General features: G+C 45.6%; 1 protein-coding gene and 1 long non-coding RNA gene across 15 annotated transcripts in view; one reads left to right on the forward strand and one right to left on the reverse strand.

Annotated features, from left to right (window-relative positions):
• Kirrel3 (kirre like nephrin family adhesion molecule 3) overlaps positions 1-21,163 on the forward strand; it is a 554,955-nt gene that overhangs the window by 323,749 nt on the left and 210,043 nt on the right. The gene's annotated exons all lie outside the window — the stretch shown is intronic.
• Positions 13,646-21,163, reverse strand: part of Gm33561 — a 31,948-nt gene continuing 24,430 nt past the window's right edge. For all 3 annotated transcript variants that reach the window (XR_001779121.2, XR_003948315.1, XR_001779120.2), the window contains 2 exons: positions 20,980-21,138; positions 13,646-15,105 (listed from right to left, as the gene is read on the reverse strand). This is a non-coding gene — a long non-coding RNA (predicted gene, 33561). The remainder of the gene's footprint in view (positions 15,106-20,979; positions 21,139-21,163) is intronic.

The raw sequence follows: 21,163 nt of genomic DNA on the forward strand, positions 1-21,163 counted from the left end.
TTCTTCCATCTTCATTCCCCATATAAGAGCCGCTGTCCTTCCTCCCCCTCAGACTTCCATGTCCCTCTAACAGCCTTTCTCGAAAGATTCCAGGACACTTTTCTATGCTGAAAAGACAAAGCCTTGGCCCATGAGATTCCTCCATCTGCTTTACTTTTTACCTCTGCCTTTCTCTTCTTCCACGTTCCTCTGCCTGTCTCATAGAAGCAGTGGAATTCTGGGTGATCTTCTTTGTATTTTGTTCATTCTATATAGCAGGTGCTGGGGAAGATGATACAACACTGAGGGAAATGCTAATGGCCCCAGGAGAGGTGCACAACGCCCCTCTGATCCTCAAACCGGTAATAGAGTATAGAAGGTACATTATGGATCGTCTCATTCAACTTGATCTAAACAACCCCAGTATTAATGGAAATTTTAATGAAAAACTAAGCCTTGATTAGGTTGCTATGCACAATCCCCACAACACACAGAGTCTGGTTAATTTCCCTGATGTCGGGGCCTGGACTCAGAAGCAGAGACACACACTTACTCAGGCAAACTCCCTCCAATCCCCAAGCCACAAGCATTCCTCTGCTGGCCAGACCCTGGACACTGCAGGATTAGGCTGTTTCTCTAGGCTTAGACTGGACCAAGCACCATGCACTCAGAGAAGGGAAGCTGACTCCTCACGCCTGGCCTCCCCATTAAGGAATCCTGGCACCTCCAAGGGCAGCATGCAACCCTCCCACTCTCCTGCTGCTCAGATGGAATGAGGAGCTGGCTCCGGGGACTGCTGGGGCTCTGATGCTAGAAATCCAGGGGCTAAGAGGCTGTGACGTGCCACTTCTCTGTAAAGCTGCCATCCTCAGCTATCAGTGCATCTTCCGCAGGAACATCTGCTCCCAGGAGGCAATTTAATCATGATAGACAGATCCACCTATCCTGGGTAGTAGAAACCACCCTGGGGAACACTAGGGGCTGGAGGAAAGCAACAGCCAGTGACTGTCTTGATAAAGCCCAGCATGTCAGGGACAGTTTCCCCATCGTCCCTCACACTGCTACTAATGGCCCCCACATCCCATCCTTATGGATCCTGTGAGTGAAGGTAGTTGTGCTTTTTGTGTTTCCAATCCTACCAAGACAGTACGGCAGGCATGCGCTCTTCCGTGGGGAGTGGGTCTGAATAGAAATATGTGAGGAGAAAAGGAGAGACGGAGTAACTAATGAAGAGACAAACAGAGGGATATCTACCTAGCAGCTGACACGGAGAGCATGCTTGACACTTGGGGGGCTCAGTCCTCTGATGATCTGTTCTATAGCTCACTTCTTTGTTACAGCACATACTGCTCTGGCATGCCCAACACTGCCAGCACGTGACATCATCACGGCTTTGCCATGATGTAGCTGTGCCCCCCAGAGGACCATGTGCTGATGGTTTGGCTGCCAGTCTAGTGCTCCTAAAAGGTGATAGACTTGGGGGAAGGAATTTATGTCACTGGGGAGCTCACTGGTGAAGGAGAGGTGGGAACCCCGTCTTCGTTACCTTTCTTTGCTTCCCAGCCATCTTGATGGGGAAAGCTTCCAACATGGGCTCCCACCATGAGGAACTGCACCACCACAGGCCCAGTTGTAAACCAGACTAACCCTTTCCTCCTTTAAGTTGATCATCTTGGGCACTTTATTACAGTAACAGCTGAATACAGCCGACTTTGATGTTCTCCAACACCAACATCCTTTCTACTTCCATTTTTTTCTGTTTTCTTTCATAGTCAAGGTGTAGATCCCTCTAAGCCATGGACCATTGCTATGGTAATAGGCTATTAGTGACGGGGGCTCATTTTTGTTTGTAATGGGTCTTCAGGGTTGCTATTCAGCAGTTCCCTGACTCCCTGGTGATTGGCACAGAAACACTGCTTGGTCACAAGCCACAACTAGAAACTACCAGCAAGCAGAGCCTTCACCTTTCAGACCGTGGCGTAAATTCTCAGGGAGGATCTAACTTATTTATCTCCTAAACTTCCTAATTCTCTTCCTTTTCTCGACTTCCCCTCTTTCCTTACTATCCAGAACCCACCCATTTACTTTTTGGCATCCTATAAAGATGAGAAATGTTTCTTCAGAATCTTGACTTGATCCCAGTAAATTGAAGTGGAGCCTCCTGGCTCTGGTGCTCCTCCCAACACCTCAGAGGCTTTGGCTTGGTGTTTGTTTCTTTTGTGCCTAAACTCTGCCAGGCCTTGTGTAAAGTGGGTAAGCCATGATCTTTGATGGGAGAGATTAGGCTTTGGGAGCCTACTTAAGGTCAGATGGGAGCCACAGCAAATCTCCATATCTAGCTCCATAACCAAATCTTCGATGCCACCTTCAGAGCCCACCATTGCAATGTTCCAGCTCATGTCCCCAAGCCGTGATTAGGAGTCAGGTCCAGGGGCTAAGCAGGTATATATGAAGTCAGCTGACTTCTGATTGATGGAGAATGTGCACACCATGAGACCCCATGAGTGCAGTTGAACCCTGAGCACAGGTTTTCTTTAGCCCTCCTGAGAAGAATGTCTCTGCTTCCCACTGCCCTCAGCCCCGGCTTTTCATTTCTTGTTGTTTGGGACAGAAGGCAGAATTGTGAAAGTTCCAGGGGACTTCTCCCATTCTTCTTGCAAAAGGCAGCTGCTCATGAGTCTGTCTGACAATACTATCTGTTGTCTTTGTGATAAACAGCATACAACCAAACCATACTTATCAGAAACCCACACGAGGCATGACCCTCTGTAGCTTGCTATTTATTCCAAGAGACAGTGCCTGTGCCATCTGGGAGTTTATGTCATAAGAAAAATGACACCGTTGGAAACGTGGTTAAAATTTGTGTTTCTGCTTTTGTTTTTGGTGTTTGTAGGTATTTTTGTTGTTTGGGATTATTGGGGGGGTTGTTTGTTGTTCTCAGCTTGTTTGAGATCTGTTTGAGGTATTTCACCATGATGCCCTGAGACAAAAGAATGTGACTAAGATACATAGCAGGGGTTTCTGCACACAGTGGCTTTCTGTAGAAGCTTTGTCCAGCCTGGTCTACATAAGTAAGCTCCAGGCCAGACAGAGCTGCATAGTAAGACGTCGGGTGATTTCCCTACTGGCCTCTATCTCATCCTCACAAAGTCAAATAAAACGTATGACTGTTTTCCCTGTCCATTGTAGCCTTCAGGAAGAAGTTGATACACAGCCCAGGAAAAACCTTTCATCTTGCAACTTTCACTGGTCTTGGGATAGCATCATCCTTTACTAGCCAAGCCTTATGTTTCTCTGAGATGTTGCATGTTCTAGCTGCTGGACAGTTTTACAGTTTACTGACTCAGAAATCAATGTGACATGCCAAACAAGATTGCTTCTCTGGTCTGGGACTGATCAGATTATCCTTAAACATATATTCCTCTTTCAATTGGTACCCGTCCTCATATTTCTCTATATTTGTTCAGTTCTCTTGAGGAGCCCTTATCATTCCAGGCAATCGGTTGGTTCCTTGATTGGAAATGCTCCAGGACACGGAGTCAGTTCACAATTAGCCATGCTAATGGAGAGAGCAGTGGTGCAGAAGCTCCAAAGCAGCAGATTATCTGAAAATCACTTGTATTGGCTTTAGAACAAAGGCAATGGTGCAGGGCATGTATGTGTACACACCATCATGTCCAACGACAGCATGGCTTCCATGAGCTGCCTTTACAGTCAAGGAAGAGACATCATTTGGAAGTAAGAGTGACTGACAAAGGGGAGAGGATGCAGTAAAAATGTTCCATTCAGAGAGGCCATGAAGAAAAGAGGGAACCCTGCTGCAGTAATGCTGTAGACACTCTTGGTCTCTCTCCTCTCCAACTAACCGAGTTGGACAAGAGTCTGCTATGTGCCCAAGATCCCAGAAGAACTACTGGGAAGTCTCCAAGCCATGTTCTGAAAGTTGTATACATGTCCTTGCTTGGTAGTGACCCCAAACTTCCATTATCCCTTTCAATATCAGAATGCCACCAGGATGTAGAGCTTATTAGCTGTTCTTGCAAAATAAATATTCTTCAGTCTTTCTTGGGAGTTTATTGCAAGTTTGGAGTTGACATTGGAGGACAACTTAGTAGCATGTGACTCTTACCATAGAGAAAAATCACTTTTAATTGCAAATGCCTAGACCTTCCTCACAAGATCCCTGGCTCAGTTAGTGTGGTCAAGAAGGATGCCCTTTAATTTGCCTTGTTAGCTGCATATCACCCTTTGGAAGACACTCTGGGGCATTCTGTTTAAACAGCCATTCTGATTGCCTCACTTTTATTTCTGTTAGTATGATAAAATATCTTGACAAAAGCATCTTAAGGGAGAAAGGGCTTATTTGGCTCCAGGCTACAGTCAACCATTGTAGAAAAGTCAAGGAGACTAGAACTTGAAGCAGCTAGTCTCATATCCAGCATAGAGCAACGACTTGATGCATGCCTACTGGTGCTCAGCTCCCTTTCTCTAATCTTCAAGAGTACAGAATCCCCTGCCAATGCAATAGTACTACCCACAGTGGGCACCTCTTCCTACCTCAATTAACACAATCAAGATAACCTCCCATAGACACAACCACAGGCTAATCTAATATAAATAATCTTTCTTTGAGTTTCTCCTCAGCTGATTCTGCGTGTGTCAGATTGTCCATGAAAACTAACTATCACATTGACTAGTCTTCAATATGAGTTTGAGCAGTGACCTGTATGAAGATAAGTATTGTAACAGGGACCTAAGGATGCTAATATGTAGGGTGAGATTACTGTCAAAGGCCTAGCCAAAGTGTTCAGTTATACAAGCCAAGGTACCATCTTCCTGCCTTGAAAATATTCAGAAGTTCACAGGCAAACCATGAGTCATCAAGCTGACTAAGATGATACAATAATCATAGCTTCTACTTATTGCACACTTACTAGGTGGTAGGAATTATGGTAAGTGTTCCACGTGAATTTCCTGATTGAATTCTCTTAATCTTATGAGGTGTTATTCTCAATTTGAAAGAACCCATGGAGAAGCTCTCTCAGCCTTTGTGAAGACAATTTTTAAAATAAAAGAAACAAAATAAACAAGCCCAGCATGTTTGAGACTCTTGAAGGAAAGACAGCATGTAAATCAACTAATTATTAACATTCACAAGTATTTCTATGCAGCCAGAAGGGATGGGGAGCCTGATTTTCTGTAGCTCTCTAAGTAGTTTAGGGTAGAGTGATTAGCTCATTGGCCAATCCAAATAGCTTCCTATGAGTCCTCTTGATGGATGCCCATTTGCCTCTCCTTTCAAGATAGAAGGATAAGGTTACTCCAACAACTGTGACCCATGCTTTCAGGAAGGGCTGTCAGCTGGAAGGAATCTCCATGCTCCCAAGTTCATGGAAGACAAAATAGCAAGTCCTTTTGTTTATGTGAACAATGACCTTCTAGAATAATCAGTATAGTTCATGGCCACATAGAGGATGCCCATCCCAATGTCAGTCTCCAGGCAGAAGCAAGCTGATGTGGTAGAGAAGCAGGAGATAAAATAAAGGCCTAGAGGAGACAAGAAGAGGAAACTGTTGACAGAGAGCCTAGAAAGAAAGGAAAAGAAAGAAAGAAAGAAAGAGAGAGAGAGAGAGAGAGAGAGGGAGGGAGGGAGGGAGGGAGGGAGGGAGGGAGGAAGGAAGGAAGGAAGGAAGGAAGGAAGGAAGGAAGGAAGGAGGGAGGGAGGGAGGGAGGGAGAGAGAGGGGAGAGAGAGAGAGAGAGAGAGAGAGAGAGAGAGAGAGAGAGAGAGAGAGAAAGGAAGGAAGGAAGGAAGGAAGGAAGGAAGGAAGGAAGGAAGGAAGGAAGGAAGAAACTTAACAAGATGCAAAGCCTATTCAGTAGATCTCTCCAAGCCAGTAATTAAAGTATATCCAGCAATGCAGGGCTGGCAAGGTATAAAAGATCAATAGGTTAAATACTTTATGTTGTTTAATCAGATACTTAGCACAAATCAAATATTACCTTGCTGGGGTTATTAGGCTAAATGAGGGCGCTGCTGTGGTGAACATTCATTACTGAGACACCAATGGATCATGAAAATTGCAAGGTACATTCCTGAGTCACCTCCAGTCCAAAGATGAGGAAGAGGGGACACAGAAAGTCCTTCTCTTCCAGATGGAAGCACTGTCTGAGCTTTTCACAGGAATGGCTTAGAAAGTTTCTGTTTTGTGTTTCCCTGGACAATTAAAGGTACCATGTCTTGAAATATATAAAAAAATATTTATAATCATCTCACTGAAGTTGGGAATACTTTGTGCACAACTGAGGTAGACGAACGCATACTTCAGGACCATGGGAAGGACCAATTTGTAGAGAGATGACTGATTTTGTGCATTACCATGACAGACACGGCTGCACTTGGAACTAGGGCATTCAAGGCATGACTCTTAAAGAGTCCTTTCCTGGGAAGTTATCCCAGGGCAAGAGATGCTAACTCGACTCTTCCAGAAGCAGAACACTGATTGAGCCACAACGAGACTGAATGAGCCTCAGCAAATGGGCACACACAGGAAACCTTGTAGAAAAACCCCAAAAGCCCTTTGACCTTAACCTGGTTGAATTATTTTCTTTCCCTAGATCATAGGCAAAGCACAATTGGGATCCTGCTACAAGCAAAGAGGAAGTTAAAAGGAAAGATATCATGGGACTATCAAAGCATCACGGGTATAAACGCAGCCCATGGCTTTGCATGCCTGGGATCAGAGCTTCAGGCCCACCTGACACTGCCCACAAAAAGCCCAGAGGGATCGATCATCCCTCCCAAGCCATACTCCCTGCTGGTCCTCCCTGGGAAGGAAATCACAGCCTTACTCTGCCTCACACCCAGCCCAACTTCACTTGAGCATTTCCACACTGCCTGACCTCCTTCCACATAGGAAAAGAGAAAGGACACTATCTTTCCCTACCAAACAGCACACGCCACTGGGGCAGTGCTTCTGCCAGCACACACATAGCCGTCCTGTGCTCACTGTGCCTGCAGGCTTCTCCTGATTTGTTTAACTTGCTGAGGCATGCCCACCAGCTGCATGCTATGCTGACCTCTACCCTTCAGAGAGAGGTCCATCCACTTGAAGGGACTTTTCTGATGAGTTCCTCAGAGTCTTGGAGTTCCTTTAAACTACAAACTGCCTCTACAAACTATCAGTCAGCGCAAAGGATGAACAGCAATGCCGAGGACCCGGCCATCCTGTCCCCCTCTGCCTTGTCCTTCACTTCTAGTTGTATGTTGTGATTACATGTCAGACTTGCAGGGGGTGGGGGTGGGGTAAACTGGATTAAGATCAAAACTCTTTGAAGCCATTATAGTGGGTTTCTGGAGACTTTGGTCATAGTATTCATTATCAGTCTGCTCCATTTTGCTAAAACAAAATAACACACACTGAATAATTTATAATAAAGCAGGTTTATGTCTGACTCTTGTGGAGGTTGAAAAGTCAGGGTGCCAGGCTTGGTTGTTCGTGAGGGCTGCTCTCTGCTTCCAAGTTGGCACCTTGCTGCATCCCAGCAGTGCCCACAAGGCAGCAGGCTAGCCCAAGAGGACTCACACCCCATGAACCCCTTCTGTAAGGGACCTAATACCACTCGGGAGGGAGCATCTCTTGTGACCTAATCACCTGGTAATGGCCCCTGTTAATACTGCTACAGTGGTAAACTTGAGCTTTGGGGGAGACGCATTCACAGAGTGCTATCTTTCACTCTACTGCCTTCCTTAAACCTGACGAAATCGTTTTAATCTCAACTGATAACTTTTTCAGGCTTGTTGTTTATCCAGGCTTTCTAATATGCTGCCCTTTGTTAGGGTCTTTTGTCTTTGGGTTTTTTAAATTATATTTATTTATTTGCATGCGTGCACAGAGATATGCATGGTACATACATGGAGGTCAGAGGAAAGACAGCTTGTGAGAGTTGGTTCTCGCCTTTCACCATATCAAATCCAGGTAGTCAGGCTTGCTGTAAGTGCCTTCACCTGCTGAATCATCTCACTAGGTTTGTGTTGTCTTATTTAAATCATTTTGCAAATGACAAAACAAAGCACAGACAAGGGTGCTAGCCTGACTGAGCCCACTGACATCCTCCGTCCTCACTAGATAGCACTGCTGACCTTGCACACCTTCAGATACACTCCTGGGAATACCTGATGATTTTCTGGTTCTAGAAACACCTCAACTTCCCCTCCTTGCAGAGCATAGATCATGGTTAGACTCAGGGCGGAATGGGTTCACAAGACTTTCCTGGCTTGGGCTCTCTTTACTGCTTACTTCTGGGGCTCTTACTAGCTTCCATTATCTGTCACACCCGTCTCCAGGCACACTCACTCTGCAGAGTTTAAGAGTTGTATTATCAGATGCCTGAGCAGCACCAACAATGAAAGAGAAGTCATACCATCCTCAAAACTAGAAGTAAGGTGGGTCACCACTTTTGGTTATTCCCTACCCTAACAGAGCAGGCAAGATTTCATTCGGGCTTTTGCCACCAAGAAATTTGGGTCATGCCAAAGCCCTGGAGACCTAGCCACAGGGACTCTCCTGATGCCCAGACCAGGACTTGCCTCTGACACTGCTGGCCTTTCTAAGACTCCTACTGCAGGTCCACAGATCCTGCTGAAGAAATTATAAGAATTCGGGTCCACACCCTCCTCAAAGTGGCTTCCAGTCCCCAGAGTGAGAGCACAGCAGGGAAGGAATCAGAGGAGGAGGGGGGAGCTTGACAAGTGGGGATTTTTCTTTTCTTTCCAAATTCAGTTGTCTGTGCAGAGACCAAAAGAAAGAGAGAGAGAGAGAGAGCAGGTAGAAGCGCTTCAGCAAGTCAGACTTTGCAGGGAAACAAAGGAAGCATTTGTCAGAGCAGAGCGGGGAGCGAGCCCACAGAGGATTCAGGCAGTTCACACCTTGGCAAGCCCCTGCCATCGCAAGCCCTGACCTAATTTTCAGAGATACTGCTCGGATTGTTTTCCAGATAAAAGCAGGCAACCGCAAAGCTCTCCTGGGTAAGGCTTGACATCAGGAAAAATTATCCTGACTGAAGTCACTTATCTTTTTTCTTACCCCTTCCCTGATCCCCACTCTAACCCTTCTTCCCTCTGCCTCTCCCAAACCTTCCCAGAGCAGCCAAATCACAGGGTACAAAACGGGAATAGATAGATGGCCCTGCCATCACCCGCCAACAGTGGACGAGATCCACCTGCCACCAGTGCAGCCCGGACCAGAATAAGCCAGTGACTCTTCTATATGTCCTTTCCTCCTCCCTAAGACAAAGCAGATTAGCTATCTTCTGAAGGCCAGAAAGACAAGGAGTAATGTCTGCAGACACCCAATAGATTAATAATACCTCTCAAGGATGAGGGGTAAAACCTTTAAAGAAAAAAAATTTTTAAACATGCAATTTTTTTTTTCAATTAAGAGATGTAGATGCTGGGGCTGGAGAGATGGCTCAGCGGTTAGGAGCACTGACTGCTCTTCCAAAGGTCCTGAGTTCAAATCCCAACAACCACATGTGGCTCACAGCCATCTGCAGTGAGATCTGACACCCTCTTCTGGTGTGTCTGAAGACAGCTACAGTATGCTTACACATATAATAAATAAATAAATCTTTAAAAAAAGAGAGAGAGAGATGTAGATGCAGTGTGGAAAGAAAGGGAAGTAGATTTTTGTATATGCAAGACCCAGGGCAGGTTAGGGCTGGAGGGGCTCAGACCTCTCACATGTCGTCGCCTGTATGGTGACCCTAAGGTGGCCAGGATAAAACTCCCCCTTCCAACAAGGCCAGATGTGGCATGATGAGGGGAGGAGAAGTCTCAGTCACACTTGATTCTTCTCATTTCTTCATGAACTCCTCTCCTGGGCTTCTTCTGGAAAAATCAATCCTGGCTCCATCATCAGTATTTCAAAGGCAGCTTCTTGGAAGGGGGAAATAAAAAAAAAAGAATGCATCCCTCATTGAAAATTCCTTTTGGTTTAACTATCCCAGATCCATCTCCTGAGGGTTGATTCTTCATCCTGTCACTGAGTTGGTGAAAGTCCTGGCTACAAAGAAGAAAACTCATTCTCAGCAACTTTTAGCAATAAATCAGTGCCCCCAGTGGGGAAGTCCCTCCCTGCCCTACTAAATAGCCTAGCCATGAGCTCTCACTCCTCAGCCTCGTGGAGCTGGGTGCAGACAGCTGAAACAGTCCAATATCTCAAAGGAGAAATGAGTGGCTCAGCATTTAGAACCACAGGCTTGTGATAGAAAGATTTGAAGGTGTCAGACTCTAGAATGGAGAGCTATGGCCTCACTGTGACCAAGGTTTGTACTAGGCTTGAAGCTTAAGGTGGTAGAAGATAAAATGGTATCTCAAATGTGCCCCTTACCCCAAGGAAGTAATCCCCCAAGAAGAAACCACATTATCTTCCCCTAAATCTAACAGGGGCTATTACAGGCTTTTGTTTTATTTATTTGTTGAAGCTGAATGTGCCTATCATTTGTACTGACAGTACAAGAAACAAGAAAAACAGAAAGCCTCTTTCCTAATCCTAGGTCCTACCATTCACTCCAGTACAATATCAGAGAAGCCTAGAGACTGGCTTCTCCATGAATACTTCCTCATTGTCCTGGCTACACCTTCTCAAAGTCTGCTTAGACTTGAGACTCAGTATCCATGTGATTTTTGCAAAGACCTTCTCCCAAGGATGAACTCAGTGTCTGGCCTTTATAAGAGTGATACCTGTAGCAGCAGGCTGTTTCCCACTGGGTGTGGTGTTTGGATTGCTTTTTTACATTGTCCAGAGTCATTGCTATGTATTTCTCTATCGTGAGGACCCTAAAGAAGTATCTTGATGTCCATCTTGCACTGGAGTTATGGGACTGATTTCTTCCCAAGGTCAAAGACCTAGTTATAGACCAAGGAAGGACAACGTTTTGGTTTTCTGACAGTATCCAGCTGGGGAGTCCTTCTGCCATCCTGTCCCTGTCCATCCTCCACTGAACTGCCATGTTCCACTTTCCCTAGAAGGCTCTGCAGGCCCCAGTGCAGACTCTGCTCCATTTTGCTGAAGAACGTTGCTGTCTGCATCTCTCAGTTGCCTGGTTATTCAATCACTCTCTTGTTTACTTAACTTTTCAGCTGTGTACATATATTCTTCACAAGAAAATTATAAACAAGGTGTCTGGCATAAGCTTTATTATACCTGCTCGCTTTCCTCTCCTCCCCCCACCGCCTCAACAAAACCCAATTAAGAGTGGAGGAGACATTTAACAAATACCGGCTGCTGAATGCATGAATGAATGACTTTTTTAATCAAATATAAATTAAACTGGTGTCTCATCCAAAGCAGAACTTCTTTTTGCATTAACCCTTGTGTAGCTTTTCCTGATAGTACTAGGGAACCAGTCAGGTAGATTGTTGGTCCTTGGCTCTCATTCCATGGAGGCCCCAAGGGAAGAAAAAAGCCTCCACTTGAGAGTCCTGTTGGATCTTTTGAAAGAGACCATCCAAGATTAAAATTTCAAAGAAGTGCCAGGTATAGGCGCATAATCTGAAATTCCAGCACTCTGGAACCTTAAGTAGGAGGATCGGGAGTGAAGGCCAGCCTGACTGGCACATCCAGTTCCAGCCAGAGCTATGCACTGTGTTCCTGTATCACTAGGAGTAGTAGGTAGGGATGGGGTGAATAGTGGCACTGTTGTTCCGGGACAGCAGAACATAAGGGAAGCCTAACGAGACAAGGATCTGTGCTGCCTTCAGAAGCAGATCCACCCAGGACCCAGCTGCACTCCTGAGTAGTTGTGGGCAAGTTACACAAGCTCTCATGCTAGTCCCTTGACCTTTGGAAATAGCAATCATGCCTACCCCCGAGACTGCTATGGACATGATATAACACATATGTCAAGTGCCTTGCACCTGCTTGGCACTGGTGTGCACTTAGTTTTCTGATGCTAGGGACTGAGCCCAGAACCTCACACATGTGAAGTGCTCACTTTCCCCACAAAGTCCTCTGAACAGATAGGGGATGAATACACATCTTCCTTCTGGCACAGAACTAAAAATCCCTGCCTGCTTTATCTTCTCTTCTTGCTTAGCACAAGGTCCAATTCCCCTTTTTGCCTTATCCTCCAGTTGGCACAATGGCTTCTCCCACCTTCTTTTAAATATCTGAATTCAGAAATGTTAATTAGGGACTTCCCACGACTTTATGGAGGTGTCATGATTAGGCCTATTATTACCACCCCAAATGGGAAAATTGAACATCTACTGCTTTATGAACCCTTTATCACAATTAATGCTGTCTCTAAAGCTTCTCATTTATTGGGTTCTGTAGTATAATCATTCCTTATATGTGTTTCAAGACCTTGTACAAGTACAAATAATTTAAACTAATTAGCTTATTATAAAAAAGGAATGAAAACAAATGGCACATGAATGAATTGTGAGGTTTCATATGGAATTAATATCTCCCTAATACCCTTAAATTTGGTAAGTTCATTATGCATCTATAATCAAACCTGATGAATCACCTAGATAATTCAGAAGTAATTATGCACGAACCACTGCCACTTATTTTAAAGTGCTACCAAAATAAGAGATTTATCCTCAGGATCCAGTTAGGATCTCAGATAACTAGCTCTAACCTGACATCGCCTGTCAAGATCAGCCAGGAGAACTGACAGGCCCTTCCTTCCCCAGATGCTTGCCACTGACATCTGCAGAGCACAGTCATGGATCCTGTTCAGGACATGGGGCTGATTGTCATCTGGTGCTGCTTAGTAAGGAGGGTTGAGAGGGCTGCCTGCTGCAGTAGCCACCAGAGTTTCATGAGATGCCACAAAAGGGGCCCAGCCACAGAATCCCAAGAGTCTGTTTAGGACCCATCATAGACTGCTGTATCAAAGAACCTCTGTCTCTCTTCCGCAAGGATTACAACTCTTTCCCAATATAACATACCTGTGACTCTAGGGCCCTGTGTTTACCTGATTCATTCAAGATGGCAAAAATAATTTTGTATTCTTTGGACTATTATATCTGGCTTTCTAGAAGGGTAGCTCCTGTTTCCTTTTAGATAAAAGCTTCAGGTTCATTGTAAATTCCTTGAAGGCCATGATAAGGCTATTTATTACATGTATTCATTGTATATGTGTAGATATCAACGAATAATTTGTTAAATATCTGGGTGCTAGACCTAGTATTTCAGTAAATAAAACAGAAATACCTATACTTTTGTGGAATTTACACTCTAGGGGAAAGACATAAAATAAATAAAGGAAATAATATGTCACATGGAGGATACCATGAAGACAAAGCAATGGAAGTAATATGGTAACCCAGTGCAAGAAGAGGTGAGCATTCTAAAAAGTCTCGCCAGCCCACAAAGGCTGGCAATGGGGCCGTGTCCTGAAGGTGGTACAAATAGCCATGTGTGAAACTGAAGAGAGGGGCTCCCAAACAAAAAGAACCACAGATAGGCAAAGGCTCTGCAGTAGGGAACAGCTTGTCTGGTGAGTTTGAGAAACAGCAAAGAAGCAAGAGTGACTGGAACAGGATGAAAGAGGGAAGAACAGAGACAGAGATGGAGAGGCAAAACCTGGCCTTCCCTCAAGGGGGAGGGGGCAGAACGGGGTGGAGCATTTGGAAGAAATAGCACAGACTCTATATATGTTTTAAAAGATCACTCTGCTGAGCTGAGGATACACGGTGGGTGGGGCAATCAGTGCAGACACTGCTTACATTGGTTACCTCTCTCAAAATTGTAACAAAGTATCTGTGGACACCAACTTAAAGGAGGAGGAGCTCAATCTGGCTTGCAGTTAGAGGGTCACAGTCCATCCAGTCAGGGAAGCCATGGCTGTAGAAGCACGAGGTCACATTGTATCCAATCAGGACGCAAACTCAGCTTCCTGGTGCTCAGCACCCCTTCTCCTTTCCCATCCTTTTCCTCCCAGGATCCCATGCCACAGTGCTGTCCACATTAATAACAGATCTTCTCACTTGGGTGAGCCATAGCCTCAAAGTCAGTCAGGTTGGTTCAGGTCTCCCTCATACAGGGAGTTCAGTAAGAACGTTCTGGCCACACACCAGGCTCAGGACCACTGTGATTGGTCCATATCAAGGCAACGGAGGATACAAAAGAACCAGATTCCCAAATTACTGATGAAAGAAGAGGCAACAGGATTTGCTGACAGCTTAGATCTTCTTTGTAAACCATTCAGCTCCCAGAGGAATAGCTTCTAGCTAGAAGGTGCCTGCTGAATGTTTGCTGAATGGATGGAGCAAACATATGCGTAAATGAAGTACTCAAATAATTTGGAACCCAGCTGGGGGGTTGGAGTTGAATTTGATTAGAGGAAACAGAACAGGTCTGGTACATCTCAGCTCTCTCCCGGGGCCGAGTTCTCTTACCTAGTAGAAACTCATTAAATATTTGTTGAATAAGTGAACAAATGACTTAATTAACGTGAATGTGCAAGTCCTGGGACCTTGTTCTGATGTCCACCTGAATCCTCAGCAGAGAGTGAGAGGGTCTCCGGGATTCTCTTTTCCCAGCCCTTGGCAGAGGAACAGCGATAACCAACCTTAAGCTCGTAAGTCTGCAAAAATGGTGTCAATGTGAAGGTCCAAAGAAGTGACTGAACCAATTGTCTGGCCCCTTGTTTGTCAGGGTGGGAAGATGAGAAATATATTCTACGTATTTAAGTACCATCATCATTACTAAATTGCTGTAGGAATAAAAATTCAGTTTATACCATTGAGGATCATTAAACTCTCTTCTGAAACTGATGCCAAAATTGAAATAATTGGCTCACCGGTGATACAGCAGAGAGGATAACTGCACAGCTCGCTGGAAAGTGCAGCCTCGACATGAAGAATGGGACAGAAGCTTGGGTAGGTGCACTGGCTTGGTTGGCAAAGGGTTGCTGTGTTGCAATTACAGTCGACAGCGGTAATCCTGATTAAAAATACTTGGAGCACAAATTGAGAGTCGTAGGAAAGTGAATGGATTTTGCAATTAGACAAGAGTTTCAAAGGCATGGGAATTTTTCCAAGAGCTGGTGACGATCTGGTGTGAGAGGTCGCCCGCAGATCAGACAGCCTGATACCGAGTGCAGGGGAGGCGCTAAACAAGAGCAAAATAAATAACGGTAATAATAGATGGAGCTACCATCCAAGAACAAAGATGCACTTTAAATGAAAATCATTACTCAAAGATGCTGAACGCAAGCCCGGCCAGGTTCAGTTGCTGACTAGAAAGTAGGAGGGGGCCCCGCTGGGTGATCATATCTCTAACCTGCAGATGCTAATGCTGACCTGTGGGGGGTGGGGCGGGTTAATTAGCTGCTGGTTGTAAAGCATTATTGCCTTGCTGAGTATTATTATTTTAATAAAAGAGGCTCATGAAAATGTCTCTGGTGGTAACTCACGAAGAATCATTTTGAGGACAAGAGTGCTCATACATCACTCTGAGTGCCGCCTATGTATTTGAGTATCAACAAAAAATTTACTGTTTAAACATAAATCTCTGGAAGAAGTTGAAGTTAATTAAAAAGGTTTAACAGCATATGCATTAGTATTAGCCCTGGCCCTCTTTAGCATGGAAGGAAGGAAAGGGAAAAAACAGGGTTTGTGAGGACGCAGTCAGTGTAGGCATTTAATTAAATGTGGTCCAAGTAGAGGTCCAGCACCACCTTATCTGCCACTCAGTGCAAGGGGAGAGAACGGAGGGAGACAATGCCCTCTGAGAACTGGGAGTGCTTTTAATTAACAATGGCTCTGAGAGCCTCCTACAGTGTTTTCTTTAGAAATCTAGAGTTTCTTTTTTTGTGGCATGGAGATTTCTGGTCAGCCGCAGGCAGCTCTGGCCCAACACTGAAGCCCAGGTTCAGTATATGTTCTCTCGTGTCCAGTTACTCAACGTTGGGCTCAGCCTTCCACACTTACTTACCGAGCTCTCGTTCTGCCTTCTGTGTGACACCATACAGGCTAAAGGAGCTGTGAAGACCAGCTGCTCTCTGCCTCAGATAGAGCAAGTCCGGTGGGCCAACCACCAGTATCATACAGTCATTGCCACGAGAGATCTATGTATTCAATATTGAGACTGTCATAATTAATCTTCATTGTCATTTATGGGCTCTAAGATCACCATGGAAACAAATCTCCAGATATATTCATGAGAGATTACGGAGATTAGGTTAATTGAGGTGGGAAGACTCACTCTAAATGTGGGCAGTGACATTGCACCGCCTCCGTCCCAGGCTGAATACAAAGGAGAAAGTGAGCCAAGCAAATGCGCTCTCTCTCTCTCTCTCTCTCTCTCTCTCTCTCTCTCTCTCTCTCTCTCTCCTTTGTGACTGTGGACCTAGTGACACTGGTAGCTTCAAGCTCTTGCTGTCATAACCTTCCTGCCATGATAGACTAAAATACTGCAAACACAATTAACCCTTTCCTGCTTTAATTTGCTCTTAACCCAGCATTCTCTTGCAGTACTGAGACAAGGGATGTGCACAGGTACCCTAGATCAGGATGTTTGAAGTACATATTGAAACCCATGGCCAGAGAGGCCCAAGCCTATGATGGCAGGAAAGTCAAGGTAGGAAAAATGCCATTGGCTTTTCAATTCTGGAGCCAGTCCGCATAGCTGCATTTCCTTGTCCCCACTTTTTCCTGTACAGTGTCCACCCTGCATCAACCTTCTATGAGCTCCAGGACATTGCGCTCATGCCCCTGCCCTGCCCCCCATTTATGTATTCACTCTCTTGTTACTGAAAATGTTCTCTTTATTCCTGTCCATCTCCTCCATCAAAGTCCTCACAAGCTCCCTATTGTGACATGTGCTCCTAAACCCTGGCCTTTGGTGGTGCATCATAGGACATCGGATGTTTCGGACTTGTCAAGATCAAAAGTGCCAGACTCACGTGATTGTGATCAACACTGTGTGTTTTAGCACGTGCATTGTTTGCTAGCTTTGAAACCTGTTGATCATTTGTTTGGTAGGTATCCTTTGTCCCTCCAACTAAAAAGGTTAACTCTGAGACATTTATTGGGAAGGGAACAAATGGGTCCTATCTCTTTACTTCTCCACATTCATTTCAATTTGGGCTCTTCCCCTGTAATCTATCCGTCACAGCATATCTTATTTTTCTCATCCCATCTGCAGGATTTCTGGGTCATCATGATCTCCTTCTTCAGGTTTTAAGCGCCACCTCTCAGCTCCCCTGACCCAACCCACGATGCTTGGGGACTTCAGACTCTCCCTAGAGTCTGACCTTTCAATCCCAACTGTCACTCAACTCAGAACTCCTAATCATCCCATTGCCAAAACCCTCCCGCTTCCTAGTGACCCACTTGTTCCCTAGTGACCAGCTTTCCAGTTCTTCTTTAACCTTCCATTTTCTCGCCTTTCTCTAGTTTCCCACACAGCACCCAGGCTTCAATGGATCTGAGACTTAGGACCACATGGGTGATCCATCTTGTGCCTACACTTTGAATCCTCACCATTTTTGACATTGCATTTGGTTTTCCAGATTCCACTTCAGCTCCTGCTACTCACTGGGTCCGTTCCCATTTAGCATGCTGGTTCCATGGAGCAAGAGTTTGTTTAGCCCTTAGACCTTTTTGGACTGTGTCCTTGCTAAGGCTTTCTGTCCCCACTCTTAGAGAGAGACTCCCACATCCTTGCTCTGAGCTTTAGACTCGGTCCTAGACCATAGGCTTAGTTGCAACTACAACTGAGCATGTGCACAGGGGTGTCCTACGAGGTCCCTAAGGAGCCATCCACAGCACAGATACCGTTCCTCTAAAAGTTACTGCATTTTTTCTGTGTTCCAAGAACACTTGTGCCTCAGTTCTCTCACTAAATGCCCAGAGACAACCTTGCTCCCCACTGTCTGCATTCCTTGGTCAGCAGTGCATATCAGCTGCTAATGGTTTCTTCCTTTCTTTTGCCATCAGCTTTGTTATGTGTCTCACGTGGTCTCCCTTTGATGATCAGTGTCTCTGTGCTCTTCCTCCATCTTCAGTTCTTCTCCACGACATTCCTACTGCCTTCATTGCTACCTTGACCTTCCTACACCTCGGTCTGAAGCCTCTAATGATTTGCTTTGCTCAGCATCAAGTCCTTGTCCCTGGCACGACAATCCGAGCCTTCCATGATTGAGCCTCAGCCCTGCTTCCTCCATGCACCTCTCCAGAAGCATGCCTTTCTTCCTTCCATTACAGCCTTCAAGCTGTTTCTGTCCAGATAGCCTTCGTCTACACACACGAATCCTCTCTACTCTACAAGGTCCTCTTAATACTATCCTCCCCACGGACTTCAGCCTAACCTCCAACCGATGATAAGCTTTCCTCTGCTGTCTCTCGCATTTTCCTTCTTTTCCAATTCATTCTTTCACCCACTATTCATTAAGCATTTACTATGTGCCCAGAGCTTTAATATACATTATCCTTTTAATCCCCATGTTAACCCTAAGAAATAAAATACCTTACCATTCTTATTACAGAATGGAGGGAAATGGAGCTATGGGCACAGCACTAAGTAGTGAGTGGCAGAGCCTGTTTTCAAGCCCAATTCCCATGCTGTAACCATGCTGCCTTTAGCTGCACCCGCTTTATAGCACGTGGGCTTTGCACTGGATGGAAATAAAGGAAGAAGAAAGGAGGGAGAAAAAGAGTGAAGGGAAAGGGGTACTAGATAAAGGAAAGAAGGAAGAGAGGGAGAAGGGGAGGGACCAACCATCTTCCTACCATTCTGGATCATAGGATTCATGGACTCTGAAACTGTTTTGTTCACCTTTGAATACTTAGCCTCAAATCTCACACACAGGAGACACTTGGTAAATGTTCCTTCCTGGGGCTGAGGTTAGTAAGTGCTTGCTACACAGTATGAGGATCTGGGTTCTCCCAGAACATACATTTAAAACTCAAGCACAGTGGCGTATGCTTATAATCCCATGAGGAGGTGCAGAGAGAGGGGCATCCCTGGGCTCACTAGCCAGCAAGCCTACCCTAGCTGATGAGCCCCCTAGGTTCTAAGGAAAACCTCTGTCTCAAAGGACTCTGAGAAATGACACCTGAGATTGACATCTGACCTACACACCCACACATGCCTACCCACCCCTCACACACACACACACACACACACACACACACACACACACACACACACACATGCACGTGTGCCCGTACCTGAATTCCCATGTGCACCTTCACACATGAACACACACATACACACATGTATAATATACACTATACATTCTGTTCAAATAGGTGTGCATGAATTTTTCACATGTAAAACCTTAGGGCTAGATGGGGCATACTGACATGACATCACTGAACCCTGCCTTCAGAAGGATATTCTTGTGTCACCCTTCTTTATTATGACTTCCTGCAGGCCACTCTGTCCCTATTCCTTCTCTTTCCCATGGAATATTGTCAGCATCTCTGGGGCTCCTGGCTTTCTCAAAGCCTTGTCTGTTGGAGTTGGTGGTCACCCAAGAAAATGGAAACTGTTCTGAGCCTGAGAGTTTGTTTAGGAAAGGCAGAAGAGGGTAGAGTCTGCATTTCTTGGGAGACTAGGTTGTGCTTTCACAGACAGGCAATTTCACCCCCACCGTGTTCCCCTCTGGAAGGCAGTGCCTGGTGTGGGCACAACCAGGCATTTACGACAAGACTTGGCACATACAGAGCCTCTCGCTGGTCTCAGAAGGGGGAACAGTGAGAACTAATCACCAATCCCAGTGAGACCAGTGAGAAAGTAGCACGAAGAAGGAACTAGAAGGCAGGAAGGCATCTGTCAAAAATCCATTACTTGATGTGTTAACAAGATTGTTCGGGCCCCCTGCCATTCCATTGGTTATAGAGACCTGCCCTTTCCATAAGGACCTGGGGGTTCTCTTTATGAACATCCCTGTAGAGAGTCAAGCTCCTACCAGAACACCCCAGGACTCCTGCCCATCTCTGCACATTTCAGGGGGAGGCTTCTTCTCACTGCATGTCTGCCTGTGTCCGATGGAGAAGAGAGTCTTTTCACAATCGCCCCCTGGAGCTTTCCCTCTGATAAGTACAAGTAAAAGCTATGATGCTCACATCCAAGCAAGAGGACTGTGGTGGGGGTTGGCAGGTAAAACGTGGCTCTATGTGGGACAGGATTCACCCTGAATTCTCAAATACCCTACAAATTAATATGTAAGTGCATTTAAATATAGTGGGAATCTGGCTACAGGAGCTAGGTTCTTGATGAACAACAGGGAAATGGAGCTAGCTGCAAGGGTCAGATAGCATCATGCAGACATGTAAGATGTCCCCACCCCCACCCCCCAAAAAGGCAAGAGGCCCATGCTGAATGTAGCTTGCAAATGTCTTAGGAAGGCATACCTACCAACGGAAGCCGTCTTTGCCCACAGTCCAGGTTGAAAGCACAACAGCCCCTTTCTCATAGTGGTGAGAACCACAGGTATACATCCCTTTGCTTCAGATCTGTGGATCTCTAATGTCTGAAAGTCCATGTGACATCCTGACCCCAATTCAGTGAAGGGACAAATAACTTTGCAAACACCAAGTGGCTCTTCTAAAACAAGGCCTAAGAGAGAGACTGCTGACCTCAGACCTAGGAAGAGGCCAGAGCAACTCTCTGGGTAGTCAGCGATGATGGCTGGAGCCAAGGGGAAAGCAGACGAAGTACCAAAAGATGGCTGACTGGTGGATATATTTTGAGAACACAGGCTGTGGCAACGGATTGTGTGTGTGTGTGGCAGAATGAGAAAAGTCTAAGAGTACTCAGGGGTTGGTGACCTGAGTAACAGAGAGCTTTAAATTCCCATTTATAAAGACAAGGAGGGCTGAGAGAGGCAGGTCTGTGATCCTGGAGTACAGGGGTGTTTCAGGGTGGCTGTAGACTTGAGACACTAGAATAAATCTATTGAACTGACAGAAGAGCCAGAGGCTAAAGTGGAGCTCTCTAGTGTGAAGACCAAGGGCAGAGGGAAAGATTGGTTACCTGGAGCATAACCGGAAGAGGAGAACCAGGGATAGTCTTTCACCTGTGCCTCTACGACCCTTAGCAGAGTATAACCTTCAATCTGGAGGTCCTGTGGCTGATGCAGAGACATGGAGAGAAACTGTGTGGAACAGCACCAGATCACAGGAGAAGATGTATCTTTGGAACCAAAGCCAAGGAATTC

This window comes from Mus musculus, chromosome 9 (assembly GCF_000001635.26).
Source record: "Mus musculus strain C57BL/6J chromosome 9, GRCm38.p6 C57BL/6J".
NCBI classification, from domain to species: Eukaryota; Metazoa; Chordata; class Mammalia; order Rodentia; family Muridae; genus Mus; species Mus musculus.